General features: G+C 44.2%; 1 protein-coding gene across 3 annotated transcripts in view; it reads right to left on the bottom strand.

The window, feature by feature from the left end:
- Positions 1-20,726, bottom strand: part of RHBDL2 (rhomboid like 2) — a 54,109-nt gene extending 33,383 nt beyond the window's left edge. For 2 of the 3 annotated variants that reach the window (XM_029947172.1, XM_029947174.1), the window contains exons 1-2: positions 20,642-20,726; positions 16,653-16,750 (exon numbers count right to left, since the gene is read on the bottom strand). The gene's annotated coding sequence lies outside the window, so the exon portion shown is untranslated. Of the gene's footprint in view, positions 1-10,072; positions 10,173-16,652; positions 16,751-20,641 lie in introns of those variants that run through there. The other variant, XM_029947173.1, reaches the window with a different exon arrangement.
- Positions 20,727-22,903: the final 2,177 nt, after the last annotated feature.

Raw genomic sequence — 22,903 nt, 5'->3', positions numbered from 1 at the left:
CTTTGCAACCCCAGGCAATGGCCCCGGACCTGGCAACATAAACTGTAAAATGGTGGTTTTGCAGGCATGGGGGAAGGGAGAAAAATGGGGAGTTGTCTGGTTTAATGGGTACAAAGTTTCAGTGTGGGAAGATAAAGTTCTGGAGATGGATGGTGTTAAGAATTTCACAACAATGTAAATGTACTTAATGCCAATGAAGTGTATACTTAAAAATGGCTAAAATTTAAAGTTATGTATGTTTTACCTACCCACCCCCAACTCACACACAAAAGCTAGACAATAATGCAAAACTTTCTTTTTTTTTTAATTTTTTTTAATGTTTTATTAATTTTGACAGAGAGCATGAGCAGGGGAGGGTCAGAGAGAGAGGGAGACACAGAATCTGAAGCAGGCTCCAGGCTCTGAGCTAGCTGTCAGCACAAGCCTGATGCGGGGCTCGAACTACGAACTGCGAGATCATGCCCTGAGCCGAAGTTGGACGCTCAACCGACTGAGATACCCAGGCGCCCCAATGCAAAACTTTCAAGGTCATTGCAAATATTAGATACAGTGTACCACCAGTACATGCTTCATCAATGATATATATTTGTTTTTTAATATGACCCACGGAGCCAGATGACTGGGATTAAAACACAGCTTTACTACATTATCAACTGTAAACTTTGGTAAGTCACTTAAATTCTGAGCCTTAGATTACATTTTTTAATTATCATAACATACACATAACATAAAAATTTACCACTTTAGGGGCCCCTGGGTGACTTAGTTCTTTGGGCGTCCAGCTCTTGATTTCAGCTCATGTCATGATCTCATGGGTTCATGAGTTCAAGCTCTGCATTGGGCTCCGCACTGACAGTGCACGCCTGCTTAAAATTCTGTGTCCCTCCCCCACTGGTTTCTCTCTCTGTCTCTCTCTCTCAAAATAAATAAGTAAACTTAAAAAAAATTTACCACCTTAACCATTTTAAAGTATAAAATTCAGTGGCATTAAGTACATTTACAATGGGGCATCTGGGTGGCTCAGTCGGTTAAGCGTCCGGTTTCGGCTCCTGTCATGATTTCATGGTTTGTGGGTTCGAGCCCCACGTCGGGCTCTGTGCTGACAGCTAGCTCAGAGCCAGGAGCCTGTCTTCAGATTCTGTGTCTCCCTCTCTCTCTGCCCCTCCCCTGCTCATGCTGTCTCTGTCTCTCAAAAATAAAAACCATTAAAAAAATATTTTTAAGTACATTGATAATGCAATACAACCATCACCACTAGCTAGGATAGGAACTTTTTCATGATCCCAGACAAAAACCCCAAACCCATTAAGCAATCTGTCCATTGCCATCTCCCTCCAGCTCATGGCAACCACTTTTTGGTCTCTATGGATTTACACTCTGAGTATTTCACGAAAATGGAATCATATAGTATGTAGCCTTTTGAGTCTGGCTTTTCTTAGTTAGGAGAAAGTCTTCAAGGTTCATTCCTTTTTTTTTTTTAAGTAAGTATCATGCCCAATGTGGGGCTTGAACTCAGAACCGTGAAATCAAGAGGTGTGGGCAGAAATGATGGGTTAAATAGGTGATGGGTATGAAGGAGGGCACGTGTGATGCGTACTGGGTGTTGTATGTAAGTGATGAAACTAAAATTCTACACCTGAAACTAATATTACACTGTATGTTAACCTACCTGGAATTTAATAAATTTGAAGAAGAAAAAAAGAGTCACATGCTCCACCTACTAAACCAGCCAGGTGCCCCAGTACTTCATTCCTTTAGTATAGTAATTAATTTAGTATAATAATAATAAATATAATTACTATAAGTATATATTTAAGTATAGTAATTAATATAGTAATTCTATATTTAACTTAGGAAATTCTCAGATTCCATTTAAAAAAATTTTTTTATGGTTTTTTATTTTATTTTTGAGAGACAGAGACAGCACGAGCAGGGGAGGGTCAGAGAGAGAGGGAGACACAGAATCTGAAGCAGGCTCCAGGCTCTGAGCTAGCTGTCAGCACAGAGCCCGACGCGGGGCTCGAACCCACGAACCGTGAGATCTTGACCTGAGTTGAAGCCGGACACTTAGCCGACTGAGCCACCCAGGCGCCCCAGATTCCATTTTAAAGTGGAGATAATGATAGAACTTACCTTGTAGCATTGTTGGAGGTATTGGGGGCTCCTGGGTGGTTCAGTCAGTTAAGCCTCAACTCTTTTTTTTTTTTTAACATCTTATGTTTGAGAGAGAGACACACACAGAGTGTGAGTGGGGGAGGGTCAGAGAGAGAGGGAGACACAGAATCAGAAACAGGCTCCAGGCTCTGAGCTGTCAGCACAGAGCCCCACATGGGGCTCAAACCCACAAACCGTAAGATCATGACCTGAGCTGAAGTCGGATGCTTAACTGACTGAGCCACCCAGGCGCCCCAAGCCTCAACTCTTGATTTAGGCTCAGGTCATGATCTCACAGTCATGATCGATCTTTCTCTCTCTCTCTCTCTCTCTCTCTCTCCCTCTCTCTTTCTCATATAAATAAATAAATAAACATTGTTTGAGGTAATTCATGTAAAGTACTTAGAATAGTATCTGGCACATAGGAAACACTCCATAATTGTTAGTTATTATTAGCTATGGCTGGATGAGTGGGTGCATGGATGAATGGATGGGTGGTTGGTTGGTTGGGTGGCTGGCTGGCTGGCTGGCTGGAAACATGAAAAGGATGGGCTGAGTTTAGGGCCTCTTTTCACACTGCAAGTTACTGGAAATCAACTCATACTGAATTAATTCTTTAAAATATTTCATTAGGCGGTTTCCACATTAAACAATGGGTTATATTCAGAAAATTTAGGGAAGAGAATTCCCCTTTCGTGTGACTTTTCCCCCAATACTTTTCTGAGAAGAAATCTTCCTCCCTCCCCTACACCTCCCACCCTCTCACTCACATAGCTCCCCAGGGACAGACACTAAGTCTGGACTTAACTATTTCATTAACTTTCTTTGAATGCTGTTGACTATTGCCAGTTTTGTGACTTCTCATGATGGCAAAACACAGCGTGGATTGGAGACTCACAGTGTTTAACTTCAAATATTAAAGCATTTTTTAAAATGTTTAATGTTTATTTATTTTTGAGAGAGAGACAGAGCCCAAGCAGGAGAGGGGCAGAAGGAGAGGGAGACACAGAATCTGAAGCAGGCTCCAGGCGCTGAGATGTCAGCACAGAGCCTGATGCGGGGCTCGAACTCACAAACTGTGAAATCATGACCTGAACCAAAGTCGGACACCCAACTGACTGAGCCACCCAGGCGCCCCTAAAGCATTTTAAAAATAAGTTCAACTAATGATGTTTAACATTGTGTTAATAAGCTCTACTGTAAATTGAAATACCATACATGATCACTTTATGAGGAAATGAAATTTTACGTTAATACAACTTGATAGCTATAAAAGCTAGAAAGCTAAGGATTACATTTCCTCAAACTTTTTTCTTTTCTCCAGATTTCAAACTTTCCAGAAATTTTACAAAGTCAAGCCCCCCATTTTAGGTATTTTAGTGAAAGGTATTTCCTGTGTTGCAAAGATATCTGAACCATTTGGTTTAGCCAAGACTCATCATGGGTCTTTTTTTTTTTGATGTTTTATTTATTTTTGATACAGAGAGAGACAGACCATGAGAGGGGGAGGGGCAGAGAGAGAAGGAGACACAGAACCGGAAGCAGGCTCCAGGCTCTGAGCTAGCTGTCAGCACAGAGCCCGACATGGGGCTCGAACCCACGAACGTGAGCTCTGACCTGAGCCAAAGTCGGAGGCTTAACCGACTGAGCTACCCAGGCGCCCCAGTGGGTCTGCTTTCTTCCTCGGGATGTATAGTAGACAGATTTGACATGTCGTTCTAGCTACTTCAGGTTCTAGCAACAGATGAAATTGTTGGTGGCCACTGCCGCATTTTTGGTTTTACTTCTCTTCTCAGTGACGGTCACACTCTGACTTCCATCTCTGTCTGTGTGCCCTGTTGCTTGGAGACAGGGGCCTCTCCCTGATTCATCTCTCCAACATCTGCGGCCTGATGCTCACAGGTGTGCTTCCGGTCTCTGACATTCCCTGGCCCTCCCACTCCTGTTTATCTTCTGCTCCCAAACCTGAATTTCTGGGCACAGTTCACCACCTTGGAAACATTACTAATCAAACAATGAAAAGACTAACCGTATGTTGGAGGCTGTGGGAGACAGGTGCAGCCTTTTTGGAAGGCAATTGGGCAGCACCTATACAATAGAAAAGCATATAACTTTCTTTTTTTTTAATTTTTTTAATGTTTTGAGAGAGAGAGACAACATGGGTGGGAGAGGGGCAGAGAGAGAGGGAGACACAGAATCTGAAGCAGACTCCAGGCTCCGAGCTGCCAGCACAGAGCCCGATGTGGGGCTTGAACTCACAAGCCATGAGATCATGGCCTGAGCTGAAGTGGGAGGCGAAACCGTCTGAGCCACCCAGGTACCCCAAAAAGCATATGACTTTCAACAGAATCACCCTCCTAAAAGTCTATCCTGCAAATGTATTTGAGCAAGTATACAAAGCTATATTTCAAAGATGTTCAGTGTGGAACTATTTAGAGTAGTGAAAAATCACAAAGAACTGGAATGTACTTCAGTTGGCGTGTTGCATTTTCTGCCTGTTCTAATCCTTAGGTAGTTAGTTCTTCCTTACACTGTGCTGAAATCTGCTCACCAGCATGTCTGCTCCTGGGTCCAAGGTTTTCCTCCCTAGGCTAATCTAAGGTTATGCCATTAATTTTGTCCCTGCATGGGCGTGGCCTGGGTACTCCATGGGCTCTACAGGTCAAAGTTGGGATAAAGTCTCTGGAAGCATACTTTAGATTACCGGAAATTTTGGAAGCCAATTAAATACGGCAGGAATCTCAAAGCAAGTCAGCAATGATTACAGTGCATCGCAACTATCAAATTATTCACTTGCTCACTCTCATCACAGTGCGATGTATTGAAAGGAATTATTTACTGCACTGTTTCTTACTGACTAATCAAAGATCATCCAGGTTTCTTGAGCTTTCTTAATGTTGGCTTGATGTGGTGCCTCACCTCCTTCCTTTTAGCTTTACCAAGTGGCTGTCAACTCTGAAATCTCTCTCTCTCTCTCTCACACTCACACACACACACAGATCAAAACTGGGTGGCACTGCTGTGAAAAGTTTTCATCCCACCAGCATGGAACAGTGAGGGTGGACTGTTAAAAAGAACATTGGAGGAGTAGAAAAGACTCATATCCTTTGAGTTAAAAATGGAGATATTCCCCTGGTGCACCAAAGACCTTCTCTCCATGGTTGCCAAGTATTCCTTTTGTTTTTTTAAGTTGGCTCCATGCCAATGTGGCCCTCGAACTCACAACCTTGAGATCAAGAGTCACATGCTCTACCCACTGAGCCAGCCAGGTGCCCCAACAAGTATTCTTAAGAAAAGGAAAAGTGGGATGGCTCAATCGGTTAAGCGTCTGACTCTTGGTTTCGGCTCAGGTCATGATCTCACGATTTGAGTTCAGCCCTGCATTGGGCTTCAAGCTGTCAGTGCAGAGCCTACTTGGGATTCTCTCTGTCCCTTCCCACTCTTTCTTTCTCTCTCTCATTCTCTCAAAATAAATAAACAAACTTAAAAAAAATCAGAGGAAAACTGGAACGAACTTCCCTACACCCTGTCTTTGTCTGGAAGCATTGCTCACGATATGAATCATGGAGCCATTGTGTTGGCCAAGGATTGGAAAGGGTGGGGCAGTGCTCATTTACACAGAACACTCTTCTGACTTAACAAAAAAAAGTAGAGGGCACCCGGTTGGCTCAATAGGTTAAGCGTCCGGCTTTGGCTCAGGTCATGATCTAGCATGATCTAGCGGATCGCTGAGTTTGAGCCCAATGTCAGGCTCTGTGCTGACAGCTTGGAACCTGGAGCCTGCTTCCAATTCTGTGTGTGTCTCTCTCTGCCCCTCCCCCACTCATGCTCTGTCTTTCTTTTTCTCAAAATTAAACATGAAAAAAAATTTTTTTAATGTAGAGAAAGATTTCCATAAAGAGATTTACACAGGAGACCCTTGACAATGGCAAGAGATTTTTCCAAAGACCTTTCAAGAGCCTTAGTAAACCATATGGTGTCTCCCAAAATTATGTTATAAGTTTTAGCCAGAAATTTTTAAGTGATTGCATTTCAGACCCTAAATATTTTCTACAAATGCAGATGTAAGATTATTTATAAAGTTATGTGAGGAGTATTAATTAACTATCTTCAACACTCTGCACCCAAGGTCGCAAAAAAGAAAAGAAAATAGAGCCTTGGTTAGTTAATTGTGCCTCTTTTCATCTTTAAGTAAACTTTAACCTCTCTCTTGAAGACCAGCTTCCTCACTGGCTGAAGCACTCATCAAAACAACTTGCCAAAGCACTTTTCCTTGGATCTATGTGACACACATCATACATCTCTTGGTATCAGAGATCCTAGACACTGCTGAACTTGACATTCCATGCCAATTTATCCAAGACTTCTACTTGTGGAAAAACATAAAAAATAAAAGTCACTTTCTCAAGCCTCTTCACTTGCTTCTCATTTCTATTTCTGGCACTATCGAGTGATTTATTTTTAGAAGTCTTTTCTACTCCAACAAGAAACAAAGATTTTAGTCACTACAGGCAGGTTACATAAAGGCTGTAACTAGTAGGGAATAGTGAAGTCATGTGAGATGTCAAAATGGAATGATAGGCCTGGCTCACCAAATATTAAATGACTAGCAAAGTCATTCAGTTCACATTCATTCACAACGGGCCTTTGAGGGTAGCTAATGAAATATAAAAACTATTAAGTGTTGAATCTGCAAATGTCAAGGACTCCCAGTATATTCTTTTGATAATGCTTATATAATGGTCATTTGTCAAGGTTCTTGGAGGATTCCCAATCTCATTAATCCTGGTGGGCAGCAGGGACCACTTAGCACTACAGAAGGTAAAAATTTCCAATCCTCGCTGTTCCAGGTCCCTAGGCAACTGGCGTTCAGGTACATAGGGCTTGACCCATCAGCTGCATTTGCTTAGGATTTTTGAGGCTGGAGTGTCAAGACTGGTAAAGTTCTTTCCAGACGATAAAGCAGTGACAACAGTGTCCAGTGTCCAGCCCTGTGATTGGGGTCAGTTTGGCATCCAGCATCCAATGCCAGCTGTATCTTGGATACAAGCTGCAGCAATGAACACCCAGCTGCTGCAGCAATAGGGCCATTTTCATCTACCTGGCTCTGCGATGCTTCTGGTGTAGTTCTAGGTGCCTGACTCCCTTTGTCTCAGCTCATTTCCCAAACCCTGTTTCTGCAGCCTTCCAGTGATTTTGTAACCTACCTGTGATACTGTGAAATATCAAGAAACAAATATTTTCCTACCCAGTCCCTGGCACAGAGCTCCTAAAACCTTTGGAATTTCCTGAGTGACAGGGGTGGGAGGGGCATCTTCTATTATTCATAATAAGCCCCTTTCAACCACACCTGAGTTTATGCTAATGAAGTGACTCTATGAGGATGGCGGCTGAGTGTCTATGGAAATAACCACGTGATTAGAGGTTTGAAGGTTGGAACTTTCAGGCCCATCTCTGGGAATGGAAGAAGGGCTAGAGATGGAGTTTAATCACCAGTGGTCAATAACCAATCATGTGTATGTAATGGAACCTCCATAAAAACTAAGCAAAAGGTTCAGAGAACTTCCAGGTTGGTAAACACAGGTGAGGCTCTGGGAGAATGAAACCCCCAGAGAGGGCATGGAAGTTTTACATCCTTTCCTGTATACCCTGCCCTATGCATCTCTTCCATTTGGCTGCTCTTGACTTATATCCTTTATAATAAGCCAGTAATAATAAGTAAAGCCCCTCCTAAGTTCTGTGAGCTGTTCTAGCAAATTATTAAGCCCAAGGAGGTGGGGGTCACAGAAACCGCAAATTATAGCCAGTTGATCAAAAGTACTGGAAGTCCAGATTTGCAAATGGGATTTGAAGTGGGAAGCAGTCATATGGAACTGAACCCTTAACCAATGGGGAAGTAGTGGCAGAATTGCTTGGTGTGAAAAACCCACATATTTGGTGTCAGAAGTGTGAAGAGGAGTTGAGAAATAGTTTTTATTTTCCTACCCAATGTGCTTTCAACAAAATTTATTTACTGGTGTAATCAACCAGAATCACTCTCTGCCCTTGCAACCAAGAATCTACTAACTCCTGAATAGCCAAGCAACTCTTCTACCTGGGGTCTTCCTGTTACAAGTTAAACTCATTTCTTGTTCTGTGTGAGGGAGACAGTGCAAACAGTGCAAGGAGAGCACAGAACCAGGAGACCTGTTTTCTGGTCTAGGCGCTGCCACTTCCTGGCTGTGTTAGCTGGAGCCAGTCCCTTCCAGGCTCTGAGCCACAGCTGGCTCTCACCTGCACAGTCAATTCGACAGTCTGCCCCAGTTCAGTTGTTCCCTTAACTGGCTATGCCTTAGAATCCCCTCAAACATTTGTTTTTTCAACATTCGTTTCCATACAGCTTCCTGGGCTCCACTCCTGAAAAAACTACTTGAATAGATTTAGCAGATCTCCAACAAGTGATGTGGAGACTGCAGCACCTTTGAGAACCACAAAGTAAGGACTCCAGGATCCACTCCTCTCACAAACTCTGTGATCATCCAGATTTGGAAAATACTTACATTTGCGTAAACGGTAAACAAACTGTACTGTCTGCAACTTTTCTGTAAATCTAAACTTGAAGGAGGGGTGCCTGGGTGGCTCAGTCAGTTAAGTGCCCGACTTCGGTTCAGGTCATGATCTCACGGTTCATGAGTTTGAGCCCTACATCAGGCTCTGGGCTGACAGCACAGAGCCTGCTTTGGATCCTTGGTCTCCCTCTCTCTCTGCCCTTTCCCTGCTTGTTCTCTCTCAAAAATAAATAAACATTAACAAAAAAAACCCCAAAAAATACTGGAAGAAAAAAGATGGGAATCTCTCCAGACCATATTAACCAAGAGTCTTACATCACTTTTTGTTGAAAAGCACCTTCCACTACCCTTTTCCTCTACACTCTGTCCTATTATTATTCCCATCGCTGACCTGCCAGAGGAGACCCACAGAGCCACCATGCCCTCATGGCTACAAAAGGCCTTCCCACCTGACTTTTTGCTTGGCACCGTGAAGACCTGAGTTCTGCTCCCAGTAGCCCTTCATTTCCCCATGCCTCAATTTCCTCAGCTGTAAAATAGACCCCCTTTCTCTCCTCAGTATCTTACACAATTATTGTAAGAAGCAAATGAAATAATAAGAGTCGCAGTAACACTGAGCATCACTGCCTGCAAGATTCTATGCTAAACAACGAGCATTCTCTTCATTAATTTTCACAACCTTATGCAATAGGATAATAACCAAAAAATTAAAAAAATAAAACAGGATAATAACATCCCCATTTTATAGATAAGGAAAATCAGGCTCCAAAGTAACTTGATCAAGGTAATGCACGCAGTGAGGGGGAGGGCTGGGAGAAAAACCTGGGGTGTCCGACTCCATAGACCCTGTGTGCTCCTTGGCCCTGTGGCTCCTATGCACCAAGTGTTAAAGAAGTGTACATCTTGGGGCACCTGGGTGGCTCCGTCGGTTAAGCGTCAGCTTTGGCTCAGGTCATGATCTCGTGGTTTGTGGGTTTGAGCCCCGCATCAGGCTCTGTGCTGACAGATTGCTCAGAGCCTGGAGCCTGCTTCGGGTTCTGTGTCTCCCTCTCTCTGACCCTCCCCTGCTCACGCTGTCTCTGTCTCTCAAAAATAAATAAAAAACATTAAAATAAAAAAAAAAAGAAGTGTACATCTCATTTTGATTACGTTCATCCCATCCTTCCCTCTACCCTAATCTCCCTCTTCTTCCTCCAGCTCCCTAAACAGACCCACACTAGAGCCTGGGAGTTTCCAAGTGGCAGGTCAGCAGCCAAGAAGATGGGGCTGGGAATCCCCACCATTCCCACTGGGGCCACAGGGAGTCAAGATTCCCAGAAGAGGAAAAGGATTTGCTTCTCTGAAAACCCAGGGGATGAAGTCAGGCTCACCTTTCCATTTTCATCTCACCCAGGAGAGCACGAGCCCAGCCATCCACCTTAGGACAACTCCTCTTTGGCAGAAAGAGACTTTTGATCATTAGTTTGTGCTGTCTTGCTAGTTGCATTCGAATGAGTAGGTTTTCAATATCTGAATTGTTTCTTTAAATAGCTGGCTCCACCCATTCATTGGTACCAGGAGGGCCCCTGCCAAGGCTGAGTCCAGCCTTGATGTGGCTGGGGAGCCCAGGAGGCTGGATGGCAGGCTGTGCTGGGTGTGCCCAACTTTTGTCCAGCCGGGCCTGGTGGGGAGGCTTTGGGTGGTGTTGCCAGGCAACCTGGGTAATTGGAGAGGCCACAGATTGGGCTTCTGGGCCACAGAGATTAACAGCCTCCTTCATCACACTGCAAACCATCATTATGTCCCATTCCAGGGGCCTGCAGCAATCCCTGTGGTTTAGCCTGAAAAAGTGCTTTTTTAGCTACAGAAATTAAGAACCAGCTTTTCAATATTATGGGTTTGTGGCTATGGTTGTTTTCTTTTTGCTGCATCTCTGAGGATACACTTGGAACAAATAAGCAAAAGATTTAAAAACAAAAACTGCTTTCACAAACCCCCCTTTCCAGAAGTTTTTCTTATTCCTAAAGCAAAGCAAACGCGCACTCAACTTTGAGGGTAACTAAGGTAGAGACACTCAGCCTCCTGAGGTCTCTGCACGCCCACTACGTGTTAAAAGCTTCTCCCTTGGAATCCCACACACTGTGGCTGTGGTTCAGGGTGGGGAAACCATCCCTTGGTAATGGGCAAGGCCTCTCAATAGAAAAATGTCTTTGTGTCTCTCCCCTTCCAGTCTACAGAACCACTTTTACTTATACTATTTCAGTGGATACTCCTAGCTGCCCTGTGGAGATGATGTCATTATTATTCCCATTTTACAGATAAATAACTAAAGCATAAGAGGCACATGAGGTAATACACCTACCTAGTCACACCAAAGCGGAGACATAAAGCCATTTTTCTGAGGCGATCCTGGGCTCTCCACTATACTACACTGCTTTCCCCAGAACTATCAAAGATACGACATATATATTTGTACCTTATCATAATATAGGTAATAGTAATAATAATACACACTGGTGTAGAGACACAAGAACTTCATCCTGTCCTCAACACATCATCCTTGTTGATTGTGGTCAGGCTTTCACAGCTGCCTTGTTTTCTTGTGTGGTTTTTTTTTTTTTTTTTTTGAGAGACAGAGAGAAACAGTGAGAGCAGGGAAGGGTCAGAGAGATAGGGAGACACAGAATCTGAAGCAGGCTCCAGGCTCTGAGCTAGCAGTCAGCACAGAGCCTGACACAGGGCTTGAACCCATGAACCATGAGATCATGACCTGAGCTGAAGCCGGACCCTTAACCAACTGAGCCACCCAGGCACCCCACAAAGCTGCCTCGTGTACACTAAGGAATACGGAAGAATTCCCAGAGATGGACACTCTGTTTAGCTCGGTTAACAGACCTAGTATACCAGAGTATAGGGTTGAAGGGAAGCACTGATCCTAGGTCATCTTTTCCTTAATTAAAGGAGATGATTCTGATAGCATTATGACACTACTATGTTAGCCCCTTAAGTAAGGAGGCAGAATCCCTGCTCTCATTAGATACTTGTAGGTATTTTTCAAAAGGTCTTTTAGTGCCTCATCTACAATGTTTTTGAATAGTGGTCTACTGATAATAACCAACTGTGCTAGTGTACATGGGATTAGGGATTTCTTGGGATGTGAGACTTGGGATTGCTAAAATCAGGGCAGTGCTGGGCAAATCAGGACAGTCAACTATCATAGACCACCTGCAACAGAATCATCCAGGGAAGTCAGCGAAAGGTGGTTCTTAGCCTTGGCCACACGTCAGAACTTTCTGAGTTTATAAGGTGTTTGGGCTCACCCCGGAACAATGGCATCAGAGCCTCTGGAGCGAGGGCCTGGATACTGTCTGTTTTAAAGTGTAACCCAGCCTAAAAGATTTGGATTCAGAGAGTCTGGACTAGGGTCTTGCCCAGGAATTGGCATGCCTTTTTGACAGCTCCCCAAGGAATTCTTACGTACACCGTGGTTTGATAACCAATAAATTCTTACGTGATGTATGCAGTCACTGGACAAGCATTCCCTGAATGCCTTATATATGTTGGGCTCTGGAAACACAAAGGAAAAAACAAAACAAAACAAAACAAAATACTTCCTGTTCCCAGGCTGTCTCTATCCAGTGAGGAATAAAATCCTACAAATTTTTCCAACATGGTATTCTGTGATTTAGATTTATAAGTGAGTCAATAACATCAGGGTGATTACAGTTAATCAGTCCTCAGAAACCTAGTGATAGATTTAAGCCCCATGTTGGGTATGCAGCTTACTTTTAAAAAATAAATAGGAGTGCCTGGGTGGCTCAGTCAGTTAAACAACCAACTTCAGCTCAGGTCATGATCTCATGGTTCATGAGTTTGAGCTGTGTGTTGACAGCTCAGAGCCTAGATCCTGCTGCAGATTATTTATCTCCCTCTCTCTCTGCCCCTCCTCAGCTCATGCTCTGTCTCTCTCGGTCTCTCAGAAATAAATGTTTAAAAAAAAATTTTTAATAAATAAATAATAAAAGAAGATAAAGGGGCACCTGGGTGGCTCAGTACATTGAGCATCCAACTTCAGCTCAGGTCATGATCTCTCAGTTCATGAGTTTGAGCCCTGCATCAGCGGCCTCTCTGCTCTCAACACAAAGCCTGCTTCGGATCCTCTGTCTCACTCTCTCCCTGTCCCTCCCCTGCTCATTCTCTCCCTCTCTCTCTCTCAAAAATGAGTAAACATTAAGGAGAAAAAAAGGTCAAATAAATAAATAAATAAATAAGGTTGACTACCCGGAAGCCACCATGCTATGAGGAAGCCCAAGCAACTCATATGGAGAGAGAGGCCATGAAGAAGAGCACCAAGGTGCTACAGGTGAGTGAAGCCTTCTTAGACCTTGTAGCCCAGCTCATTCACCAACTGAATACAGTCAAGTCAGTGACCCCAGCTGATACCACACAAGGCAGAAGAACTGCTCAGCTGAACTCTGCCCAAATTCCCAGACCCACAGAATCATGATGATATAAGATGATTGTTGTTTTAAGTCACCATATTTTGGGGTAATTTGTTAATACAGCAATTGTTACCAACATACGTCACCAGAACTAGAAGACAGAATGGCATCCCATACCAGTCCACCTTCCCATAACATTGTTCGTCGTGGTATCCCTCCCATAGAGTAGACTGCTGATGTCTTATCTAAAGTAGTCTCCATCTCAGTTTCCACCCCTGCCCCTCCTCCAAAACAAACACAACCATAAATCAGGGTATAGCAACTCTCTTCTTAAAACCTGTCAATGGGGAGCACTTGGGTGGCTCAGATGGTTGAGCAACCAACTCTTAATTGCAGCTCAGAGTTTGATCCTCAGTTCGTGTGATCAAGCCTCATGATGGGCTGCAGAAAAGAGCCTGATGGGGATTTTCTCTCTCTCTCTTTCTCTGCCCCTCGCACTCTCACACACACTCTCTCTCTCAAAATAAATAAATAAATGTTAAAAAAAAATTTCTCAATGGTTTCCCACTGTCTTCCAGATAAATACAATATCCTTATCAAGGCCAGTAGGGTCCTGCATGACTCAGCTTCTGCCCTCTTTGTAGAATTTTACCATTCTCCCCCAACATCTATTTTTTCTTTTATATACTGTTTCCTTTATATATATATATATGTATTTTTACTGAACTATTATTTTTATCAAAGTATTATTAGTTTCAGGTGTACAATATAATGGTTTAACAATTACATACATTACAAAATGTTCACCACAGCAGATATAGTTACCATCCGTCACCATATAACATTCCTGATGTACTATTGACTGTATCCCCTATGCTGTACTTTTCATCCCCATGACTGATTTATTTTATAAGTGGAAGCTTGTACCCCTTAATCCCCTCCACTTCTTTCACCTAGCCCACCTCCCCTCTCCTTTGCAACCACCAGTTTCTTCTCTGCATTTGTTGAGTCTGTTTCTGTTTGTTTATCCATTTGCTTTGTCTTTTAGATTCTACAAATAAATAAAATCATATGGTAGTTGTGTTTCTGTCTGGCTTATTTCATTTACTATAATATCCTCTAGGTCCGTCCATGGTGTTCTGAATGGCAAGAGTTCATTCTTCTTTATGGCTGAATAGTATTCCATTATATATAACCATATATCCTTTACTCATTCATCTACTGGTGGACACTGAGGTTGCTTCCGTAACATGGCTATTGTAAATTATTTACAATAATAATATTGTAAATATTGTAATAATGCTACAATAAACATAGAGGTGTATGCATCTTTCCGAAAGAGTGTTTTCAGGGTGCCTGGGTGGATCAGTCAGTTAAGTGTCTGAATCCTGATTTCTGCTCAGGTCATGATCTTATGGTTTGTGAGTTCAAGCTCCGTGTCAGGCTCTGACCCAACAGCCTGGAGCTTATGTGGGATTCTCTCTCTCCCTCTCTCTGCTCCTCTCTCTTTCAAAATATCTATTTTATTATTATTTTTTTTAAACAGGTAATTTTTTTTAAACTCTATTTTTTTTTAATGTTTTATTTATTTTGATACAAAGAGAGACAGAGCATGAGAGGGGGAGGGGCAGAGAGAGAAGGAAACACAGAACCGGAAGCAGGCTCCAGGCTCTGAGCTAGCTGTCAGCACAGAGCCTGATGTGGGGCTCGAACCCACGAATGTGAGATCTGACATGAGCCGAAGTTGGAGGCTTAATCGACTGAGCCACCCAGGCGCCCCCAAAATATTTTTTTTAATGAATTTGTGTTTTTGTTTTCTTCAGGTAAATACCCAGAATTAGAATTACTGGATCCTATGCCATTCGATTTTTAATTTTTTTAGAAAATTCCATACTGTTTTCCACAAGTTCTTCTTCCTATCTCAGGAATACCCCAAGCTTTCTCCTGCCTCTCAGGGTCTTTGCACTTGCTGTTCCCTTGACCTAAACCTTTCTCCTCCCCTCCCCTCCATTTCTCCCACACACCCTAACACAAGTCTACCTCCTTCATAACAAAGAGCACTTTCCTAGTCTTCCCTGACCCCTCCCTCTGTCCACCCAGATATTCTATCACATTCCACAGCTTATTTGCTCCCAGCACTTGTCACTATCTAAAAATATCTGATGTGCTTACTCATTGTCTGCTTTTTCTATTAGAATATAAACTGCAGAAAAAGTAGAAAATGTGTATTTTTTTACTCCATCTGTAGGTGCTCAGTAAATGTTTGCTAAATGAGCCGTCAAGAAATGAAGAAGGAAGGAAGTATGGAGTCACAGAAATCACAGCACTCAGAAAACCCTGATCTCGCTTCACTTCTGCCTCTGCTTAGCCGTGGACAAGCCACTTCAGCTCCTGAGCTCCTGACCAGGAACCTGATCCCGAACCATGATGCATGTGGCCAGTGATGTGTACGTACACCATATGCCTGAAGTCCTCACATTGTTTCCCTCACGAATCCCCATTAGATTTTTTTTTATGTTATTTAGTTTTGAGAGAGAGAGAAAAAGAGAGAGTGAGTAGGCATGAGCAGGGAAGAGACAGAGGGAAACAGAAGATATGAAGCAGGCTTTGTGCAGACAGCAGAGAGCCTGATGCAGGGCTTGAACTCATGAACCATGAGATATGACCTGAGACAAAGTGAGAGGTTCATCTGAATGAGCCACCCAGGAGCCCCCTCCATCAGATTTTGAAAAAGCTATGACCCCCCCCACATTTTTATGATAATAACTAAAATTATTTTTCACAAGTTAAAATAGTTTCCAAGATAGAATTTTCTGGGGGCGCCTGGCTGGCTCAGTCAGTAGAGGAAGTGACTCTTGATCTTGAGGTTGTGAGTTCGAGCAAGAGATTACTTAAAAAGTTTGAAATTACTTAAAAATAAAATATTTTAAAAATACCAAGAGGGACAGAATTTTCTGGCATAGTCTCATTAGAAACATACTTTAGATATATTTCCATCCAAACCTTGAAACTACAGATTTAGCTTGTTCAATTTATGGAAAATGTCTGCCATGTAATCCAGTTATCAAAGTCAGTCCTCACTGTCAAACCGACCAGCCAAACCAGAATAATTTTCTATCTGTAAGAAAATCCACCTTCATTTAAAAAAACTTTTATGAATGAGTTTATCTGTATCCCCATGACAACTAACTCAGGTCCCAATTAACTCCATAATACACAGAAAAAGAACATACATTTAAAAGTAGAGTAGCATAATGGTTAAAAGCACAAATTCCGAGGTGAGGTTCTAGAGTTCAAGTCCTGATTCTGCCACTTAATAGCTCTGTGACCTTGGGAGACTTATTAAATCTCTGGTTGCTGGGGTGCCTGGCTGGCTCAGTAGGTAGAGCACGCAGCTAGCTCTCAATCTCAGGGATTGCGAGTTCAAGCCCCAAGTGGGTGTAGATTTACTTAAAAAATAATAATAAAACAAATGAAAAGTAAGTTCTAAGAGTCTTTAGTAAGGCACTACCCCTTCAGTTTATCTTACCTAACCTCTCAGGAACAATGCATTCTCCAGTTGTCCTTCTGGTTTTTTATATCCTCAAGCAATGCACTGTAGAATGATTTGGCACAAATCTAGTAAAGCTAGAAAAGGGAAATAATGAAAGCAGAGTTAGGGTCTCCTGTCTGGCTCAGTCGGTAGAACATGTGACTCTCAATATCAGGGTCTTGAGTCCAAGCCCCACATTGGATATGAAGCTGGAAGGGAAAGGAAGGGAAAGGGAAGGAAGGGAGGGAAGCGGGAAGGAAGGAAGAAAGGAAGGTGGGAGAGAGGGAAGAAGGAAGGAGAGTTCACAAGGATAACTTAAAAGACTCCAGTCAAGCAGATTGCTTTTAGGAAAGACCTATGGAATCTGAGGGTCTGGAAGCTGATTCTCTGAAAGCTATCCATGACCATGTACCCCCAAGTTCCATATTCAACACGAACTCTCAGGGCAAATTCAGAGCCTAATATAATTCCTGGTGCCCTACCTACGACTCTTCTTTCTCTCTCCTTTACATAAGAAAGCACAAGTTAGCAAGTAGTATACCCCAGAATTTGCTCCCGATTAAGCAAATGTAAATCATTTGTATATTTCAGTACTTTTATTAGGAAGAATAGATTAGGGGCATCTGGGTGGCTCAGTAGGCTAAGTATCTGACTCTTGATTTTGGCTCAGGTCATGATGTTACGTTTCGTGTGTCTGAGCACAGCATCAGGCTCTGTACTGATAGTGTAGAGTCTGCTTGGGATTCTCTCTGTGTCCCTCATTCTCTGCCCCTCCCCAATTCATGCTCTGTGTGTGTGTGTGTGTGTGTGTGTGTGTGTGTGTGACTCTCTCTCTCTCCGTCTCTCTCTCTCTCTCAATCTATTGGCTGTAAACCAGAATACACTGAGGACAAAGCAGCAGTAGATCAGGACACAAGGCCCTTCATGAATCACTATAAAGTCCTAAAAAGGAAGTCCTAACCCAGATCCTAAAAAGAAAGTTTTATTTGCTCAGACAGGTAGGACCTCTGTCGGGCCTAGAGCTCCTGGTGCCATTTCCATGACCCCCATCCATCAGCCACACTTCTGAAATACAAGTCGGATGGTGTCTCTTTTTGCTAAATCCCTTCAATAGTTACCCGACACCCTTGGTATAAAATCTAATTTCCTTGACAAGGCTCATGGCCTGAGCCCTGCCTATTTATCCATCCTCGTTTCTTGTCATTCTCCATATGCACTCACACTTCAGCCATCCTGAGCCCCTAGCAGTCCCAGCTCCCACCCTGCACTAGGCCTTTTCATGAGCATCCTCTTCTGCTAGAATATCTCCCCTCCCCAGTTTGTTCACCTGGTGAAGTTCTAACAACCCCTTCAAGACCCTGTCCTAAACGCCTCCTCTGCAAAGTCTTCCTGAACATCTACCACAAGCCTGCCATTGGGTAGGCCCTGGATACAGCAGAGAACAAAGCCAATGTGGTAGAATTAAATGGCCCTCACAGTTCCCTCTCCAGGCTCTGCTCCTGTCTAAGGTACCATGTCTTCTTTGTGTTATCACCATCTCCTCCACGAGGCTGTGAATGCCTTGAGGATAAGACTTCAGTTTTATTCATCTTTGAATTGAATGCCTTGAGGATAAGACTTCAGTTTTATTCATCTTTGAATCTCTTATTAGGGAGCCCACAAAATGCATCAAAAAATGTTTCTTGGACCCATTTAGTCCCAAAGGATTTATCAAACATTTCTTTTTTTTAATGTTTTATTTTTTAATTTTTTTAAATTTTTAAAAATATTTATTTATTTTTGAAAGACAGAGAGACAGGTCATGAGCAAGGGAGGGGCAGAGAGAGAGGGACACACAGAATCAGAAGCAGGCACCAGGCTCTGAGCTATCAGCACAGAGCCCAATGTGGGGCTCAAACCCACGAACTGTGAGATGGTGACCTAAGCTGAAGTCGGATGCTCAACAGACTGAGCCACCCAGGCGCCCCTCTTTTTTTAATGTTTTTTTTTTAAGTTTACTTATTTTGAGAGAGAGAGTGCGAGCAGGTCAGAGGCAGAAAGAAAGAAAATATCCCAAGCACGGACTTGAACTCACCAACCATGAGATCGTGACCTGAACTGAAGTAAGATGCTCAACTGACTGAGCTATCCAGGCACTCCAAACATTTCTGTATTAGGGATATACAAGGTGTTGGTTACATAACTGAACAAACAGACATGGTCCCCGCCCTCTTGGGACCGACAGAGCACTTGATTGAATGAATGACGGATGAATAAATGAACGAATTCATGAATTAGGAAGAGTGTCCTCCTTCCCACTGGGATAAGCCAGCCCATACCAGGAGATGTAGAGGAATTAAGAAGCTGGTGTCTAGGAAGCTGGGAGAATGATGATGTCCTTTTGTTCTTTCCCATACAGAGGAACTTGAAAGACAACAAGGGAGGTGAGCAGAGAGCATGGAGTCCAGGGGCACCTGGGGGTTCAGTGGATTGAGCATCAGACTTCAGCTCAGGTCATGATCTCACAGTTCATGGGTTCAAGCAGCGTTGAGCTCTGTCCTGACAGCTCAGAGCCTGTAGCCTGCTTCTGATTCTGTCTCCATTTCTCTCTTCCCCTCCCCCTGCTTATTCTCTGCCTCTGTCTCTGTCTCTTTCTCAAAAATAAAAAATTATTATTTTTTTAATTCAAAAGCCCTTAGCCCAAGGCCAGGCAGAGTTGGTTTTAGGAACTGGTGGTTCCCATCACTTGCTCGATGTGAGTGCAAATTCAGAAACTGCAAGAGAGCCTACTGGGAACTTCACTTCCCTCCACAGGAGCCCCAGCCCTGGTCCAGTTTTCTTCCCCATCTAGCCCCACCCCCACTCCTTTTGAGTCCCCTTCTCCTATCTCCACCTCCCACTTCACTATCCATTCTAGGTTTACAGTCTGCCTAAGTGCTTTCAAGGCCAGGGTTGTCTCACAATCTTTACAAGCCTACAGAGATGGGGAGGTGCCAGTAGGGAGGCGAGGGGCAGGGAGGGAGCCAAAGAAGAAGGAAAGAGCACAGGTGTTTATTGAGGCACCCACTATGTCCTGGGCACCCAGCTTGGTGCCCGACATGCATTGTCTTCCTCCATAACACCACCATTTTAAGGATAAGGAAACCAGGGCTCAGGAAGTGAACAGGAGAGCTGGAATAGCCCCCAAATAATCTACTCTGTCCCGCTGCCCACCAGCTTATTAATTATCAAATGCATGAAATACACGTCAGTTTTCCTATTCCCAGAGACTGTGTGCCTCCTCCCCCAGAATCCAGGTATACGCTCAAACAGTGATGAATAAACAAACGAATAATAACGAATAAATGAGCATAATCCCTCAGATACCAGTACCAGGAAGGAGGAAACAAATAACCAAGGGGGAGGTGCCTAGCAGGAAGAAGCTGGGGAGGCTGCCTACCAGGCTGTGGTCTCCAGGGCTGGGAAGGAGCTCTAGCAACTGGCTCAATTGGAGGGAGAAAAAAGATGGGGGACAGACGTGGGGAAGGAGGTTGCTTAGTGGGGGGAAATGTGAAGAAGGGAGAGAAAGCCAGGGATTGCCCAGTGCTAAGGAGGAGTGTGGCATTACCTGGTCCCCGCCAACCATGTCCCCGGGGGAGAAGCCAGACACAGCCCCCGACTCCTGCCTCAACATGCTACTTTTTTTTAAGTGTATTTATTTACTTAAGTAATCTCCACACCCAAGGTGGAGCTCGAACTCACCACCTGAGATCAAGAGTCGCATGCTCCTCCGACAGAGCCAGCCAGGCGCCCCTCGACACGCTTTTAAAATGAAAGTTGCAGGATCCCAAGCGGCCATCCTGAAGGATACTCCGGAAGGGAGGTTGCCAAGAGAGTACCCCAGACCAGCTCCTTCCCGCAAGAGCCCCCGGGACCCTCTGGCCTTCTTTATCCCCTGACTCTTCCTGCCCCGCCGCCCCCTCCCCACCGCGGGCCCTCCTGCACCCGTCCGGGCTCCCGCGGCTTACCTCGGAGGCCGACGGGAGTCCCAGGCGGGACAGGCTGCACCCCCGCGTTCCAGGGGGCCTGGGCCCAGGGGCAGCCTCCGCGGTCCTGAAGTTCCCGCCCCGCCCGGAGCTCCGTGGTCCCTCCCCAAACTGAAATCTTCCCAACAGGTTCCCAGCTGCCCAGCCCAGCGCGAGGGAGGCTGAGGAAATCCCCTCCCCGCCTTGACACCCGGCCTGGGCCGGGCCAGCCAGCTCTGCAGTCTCACTCCTGGGCTGGCCCTGGATGAATGAGTCCTCTCCTCCGCCTACCTGGGTCTGAGCCAGGAGGCTGTGACAGTCTCTGCTCTTTCTTTGTGGCCCTGGCACTGAACTCCATTCCTCCTCCGAGTCCTACCCTCCTACGCTAGTTCTGCGTCTGTTTCCTTCCCTACTCAGTTCCCTGGGGAAAGTCCTCAGCAGAGGGGTCTCGGTTGCTCTGCCTTTGGTTGTGCTGTGACCGGGAGCCAGATCTGGTACTGGACACCAGAGTGGAGTGACTTCATGACCCTCAGCAGAGCTTTAGTGACAAAGCCCCCGGGTTCTGTCTATCAAACGCATTCTGTGGCCTGTGTGGTTCAGTCGGTTGAGCTTCAGACTTCTGCTCAGGTCAAGATCTCACAGTGAATTCAGCCCAGCATGGGGCCTGCATTCACTCTGCAGAGCCTGCTTTGGATCCTGTGTCTCCCTCTCTCTGTGCCCCTCCCAGCTTCTCTTTCTCTCTCTCTCAAAATTAAATTAAGCATCTGTTTTTTAATTACAAAAAAAACCAAGTTCTATCTTGGCCCCTGGTGAAATAGGTTTACCAGTTTCTGACTACTCATTCAATGCATTTTGAGAATAACTCTCATTGTATAATAGGGAAAGATAAGATAAAATAGGCAGAGAGGGAAAGGATGGGACCTGAGGTCCCTGGGGGTGGGGGGAAATACCTATCTTGAAAGACTGCTTGGAGCGATTGACTACAGCAAACCCCCTCCGGCTTAAGGTTACCCCTACAAATGTAACAGACACCACCTACTCACCCTCAGGTTCCCTTCAGGAATTTGACTCAAGACTTAACTAAAAATAAGTAGTAGGCCATAAAATGCTCCAGGAAGAATGAGACGCCAAAGACCACCCCTCACACAATGGAAACCAGCCAATCAGGAATGGACAACCCAGCACCTAAAGCTATCTAGCCAATAAGGGTAGAACCTGAGAAGAACAAGGGGGAAATGAAGGCGGGGCACCAGAACCTTATAAAACAAGGACGTTTGCCTATAGTCATGGGCATTTACTTTCGAACGTCCCCTCTCTGTAAAGAGAGCTTTCCTATTATTCTTCCTTTCCAATCATGTACTCTAATAAACGTTTGCCTGCTGCTCATTTTGTGTCCACCTCTTCCTTCTTCAAGAGGCGAGACAACGAATCTCAGGTACTGTGGTAAAAAAAAAAAAATCCTGCAACAATTGTACTAGGCACTGGAGAAGGGCTGATATTCTCATTTAGGATTTGTATATCAGTTGCTTGTGCACCTCATTAATCAGTGCACAAATCTCAATTCTGTGAATTGAGTACCTACAAATCTCAATTCTGAGATGTTATGCTCATGTTCCTAAGCCTGACCTTGAACTTGGTGAATTCACCAAGATATGTCCCTTTGGAGCCATTGAATCAGTCTTTTCAATGCCTCACCTAGCACCATCATTCCCCACCAGCCACCATCGTGAGGCCTAAGGTGACCTTTTCCCAACTGGATGTTCCGTTTGAAATTTCTATAAATGCTTATGTGGCTTTTTTTCTCCAGCAGCTCTTAGCTGCTTAGGCAAAGAAAATGGTAGGATTGATTCAGGTTTGAGTGGTACAGAAAGTCAAGGGCCAAGTACCCTGCCCACTCACCCCAGAGCCATATCTCTGAGAACTGCTCTTACCCACACCATCCCTTAGGACTTTGGCTGTCATATATGTATTCTGTGACCAACATTGGTTATAGCCATTGGGCCAGAGAAGGACATTTGACTCGGGATTGTCAGCTCATTCCCCTTTCCTAAAAATTTGCATTTGAGGCAGAAAGACTCTACTCTTGCAGTTAAAATGAAAAGCAGTAAATCTGGGAGCTACAGAGAGTTCCTCCTGTGGAGATACACAGTAACTAATTTCCATGCACTCTAAGCTTACCAATATCATATGGGAGAAAAGCAATCTTTCCTTCTGTGTATCTTTTTTACTACTCACACACAACGCTTCCCTTCTGACACTTCTGGT

Source organism: Suricata suricatta, chromosome 8 (genome assembly GCF_006229205.1).
Source record: "Suricata suricatta isolate VVHF042 chromosome 8, meerkat_22Aug2017_6uvM2_HiC, whole genome shotgun sequence".
In the NCBI taxonomy this organism is placed as follows: Eukaryota; Metazoa; Chordata; class Mammalia; order Carnivora; family Herpestidae; genus Suricata; species Suricata suricatta.
This window is presented reverse-complemented; position numbering and strand designations above follow the sequence as displayed.